The following is a 3,464-nucleotide window of genomic DNA, read 5'->3' as shown; positions in this document are numbered from 1 at the left end:
ACATCATGTCCTACAATAGAAGAAGCTGTTAAGCTCATGAAGGACACACAGCAAGCATTAGCAAAGTATGGAAACTTAAGGCTTCACAAGTTCGCCTCTAATTGTGCAGAAGTTATGTCTGCGTTTCATGCCAGTGATTTGGCTTCAAATTTAAAGGATCTAGACTTAGATCTGACAGCAAACCCCTACAATGTAGTCTCGGACTCAGCTGTGACGTAAACAATGACAACTTCTTATTTCAATTATCATCAGAAAACAAACCGATCACTCGGAGAGGAATTTTATCAACGATAAACAGTCTCTACGATCCTCTTGGATTTTAAGCTCCAGTGATATACAAGGCAAACTCCTATTAAGGAAAATAGTATCAGAAACCGTTGATTGGGACCAACCTCTCTCTGATGAGACAGCAGCTGAGTGGAAATCTTGGAGAGATACTCTAATTGCTATAGAAACATTGCGCATTCCACGTACCTACGTGCCGTATCTCAGCAAAACCACCACAAAGGAGTTACATGTCTTCTCTGATGCATCAGAAAAAGCCATAGCAGCTGTTGCATATCTACGCACGACCGACAGTAGTGGTGAACCAAACATAGGTTTCATTCTTGGGAAAGCTAAAGTTGCACCAACAAGTGGTCATACTATTCCACGCCTTGAACTATCTGCTGCAGTATTAGCAGTCGAGATAACACAGACCATCATGGATAATTTAGATTTACATATAGACACCGTAAAATTCTACACAGACAGTAAAGTAGTCCTAGGCTACATCAGTAACGAGACAAGAAGGTTCTTTATCTATGTCGGCAATAGAGTAGAGAAAATAAGAAAATTTAGCTCTCCAAGTCAATGGAATTATGTACCAACTAACCGTAATCCCGCAGACTCGGGAACAAGGTCCGTACCTGCTCACGAAATTCATAGCAGCGAATGGTTATTAGGACCAAGACAACTTCTTTTCTCAGAACAGAAGAATTCTGAGGACATATATCAGCTAATAGACCCAGAGGAAGATGGAGAAATCCGTGCAACTGTTAATGTTGTAAAAACATTTGCCACACTTGAGCATAAAGGTATCGGAACTGATAGATTCAATAGATTCTCCAACTGGACATCACTTGTGCGAGCGATAGCATTTTTGGAACGTTTCTCCCGTTTACACGGGTCAAAACAGACAGCACCAGTGACTTCTCTGGAAGGCTTTTCGAATGCCGAAAATTTCATCTTAATATCTGCTCAATATGAAGTTTACGGAGATGAAATAGATTGCATTAAACGTCAGGAACAAATTCATAAGCGGAGTCCGATAGCTAACCTTAATCCGTTTTTGGACGAACAAGGACTATTACGAGTTGGAGGCCGTATTGCTAAATCTGACTTAAACCTCCGTGAAAAGAAACCAGTGATCCTCCCTGGACGCCATCATATAGCGACATTATTAGTCCGACACTACCATGACAGATAAAACATCAAGGTCGCCACTTCACAGATGGAGCAATTCGATCCGCAGGATTCTGGATCGTCGGAGCTAAGCGCTTGATCTCTTCTCTCATTCACAAATGTGTGACATGCCGCAAACTAAGAGGAAAAACTGAGTCTCAAATCATGTCTGATTTGCCAGAGGACCGTCTTGAACCGTCACCTCCGTTTACCAACGTTGGAATAGACACTTTTGGACCCTGGACAATTGTTTCACGTAAAACACGTGGTGGATACGCAAACTCAAAACGTTGGGCAATTCTTTTCACATGCTTAGTGACTAGAGCTGTTCACATCGAACTAATCGAGGAAATGAGCTCTTCAGCCTTCATAAACGCCGTCAGAAGATTCGCCGCTATAAGAGGTCAAGTTATGATTTTCCGATCCGACCGTGGAACAAACTTTATTGGCGCAATCGACGATCTAAAGATTGACTCAATCAACGTCGAAGATGGACCCTTCAAGAACTTTCTGTACAATTCTGGTACAACTTGGATCTTCAATCCGCCACATTTGTCCCACATGGGTGGAGCCTGGGCAAGAATGATTGGTATCGCAAGGAGAATACTTGATTCTATGCTTATCAACGCCGCTGGAAGGAGTCTAACGCATGACGTGCTAAATACATTCATGGCAGAAGTTTCGGCAATAATCAATTCAAGACCTCTGGTACCAGTATCAACAGATCCAGAAAATCCGCTAATCTTAACACCAGCTATGTTATTGACACAAAAAACCGATTACATCTTCACTTCAGATCAGCTTGGAGAATTCGACAAACGGGATCTATGTCTAGCCGAATGGAGACGTGTACAGGCTCTGGCCAGTGTTTTCTGGTCCCGTTGGAGAAAAGAGTACCTGCCGTTACTACAACCACGACGAAAATGGACCGAAGATCGCCGCGATCTTATCAAGGGAGACGTCATTCTACTAAAGGACAAAAACCTTTACCGTACTCAATGGCCAAAAGGAGTTATATTAAAATCGTTCAAAGGTTCCGGCGAACATGTCCGGAAAGCAGAAGTACGAATAATCGTAAATGGAAAAGCATCCGTCTACACACGACCGATCGTGGACATGATTCTTCTCATCGAGAATGACTGTGTATAATTTATATTATAGTGATACTTTGGATTTATATAATCAGATATTCAAGTGTGTGATATATTTGAAATAGTGATATCAGTTAGACATCAGACGGGGAGTATTCTGTTCCACATTCAATGTTTATTATATGTTTTCATATTTATCCGGAACAAATTGAACTGGACCGATTTCTCAAATCACCGTTTTTATCGACTACCTTTAATTTCTGTGACACCGTCCGCTTCAATATCTCAACACGTGGAAAATGGACGACATTTTAACTTTCTGAGGAAATCGAGACATACCACTGTCAAGTACGTTTGATTCAATCATAAACTGTGATAAATTAATCTGTTTAACTCCGTTATTTTTGGATAAGTGATTTATAAACACATACGAACTGTAAGTTATTTATTTCCGAGAAATGAACTGTAAATTCTACTTTCGTTTTTGACTCGATTAATAATCTTGTATTTAACATTCATATTTAATTCGTACACATTGTAAAATATTGTATTTTTATTTCTTTCAGTTTACCAATCTACTGACTATTATGTAAACCTTTCTGGTGGAATTTATAATTACAATTTCAAACAAGTTGTGTTCGTTATATCTTCATCGAGATTGCGATTACAGTCACCTGGTTAAACTAGTTGAGTCCGGCTCAGCATAATCGTTAAAATTAGAACCAACTGCTAAAAATTATAAATCAAACAATTAAGATAAAAAGATAAATGATTTTTTGAATATTTTAAGTTAAACTTAACCTCATATTTTGGACGATTGATAACGTTTCTACAAAAACAATTCTACCACACAATTTTAGTAGCTATCTTAAACCAGTGACGCAAATACAATTTCATCTCGGGACAAAAAGTGAGTGTTGTTTTCGATAG

At 39.3% G+C, this 3,464-nt stretch overlaps 1 long non-coding RNA gene across 1 annotated transcript; it reads left to right on the top strand.

Moving 5' to 3' along the window:
* Positions 1–246: 246 nt before the first annotated feature.
* Positions 247–3,167, top strand: LOC143069066 (uncharacterized). The gene is made up of 2 exons (XR_012976320.1): positions 247–2,882; positions 3,101–3,167. It is a non-coding gene; the product is annotated as an uncharacterized LOC143069066 (long non-coding RNA).
* Positions 3,168–3,464: the final 297 nt, after the last annotated feature.

The sequence above is a fragment of the Mytilus galloprovincialis genome, chromosome 3 (genome assembly GCF_965363235.1).
Source record: "Mytilus galloprovincialis chromosome 3, xbMytGall1.hap1.1, whole genome shotgun sequence".
In the NCBI taxonomy this organism is placed as follows: Eukaryota; Metazoa; Mollusca; class Bivalvia; order Mytilida; family Mytilidae; genus Mytilus; species Mytilus galloprovincialis.
Note: the sequence above shows the minus strand (reverse complement) of the source record. Positions and strands in the feature narration are given on the sequence as shown.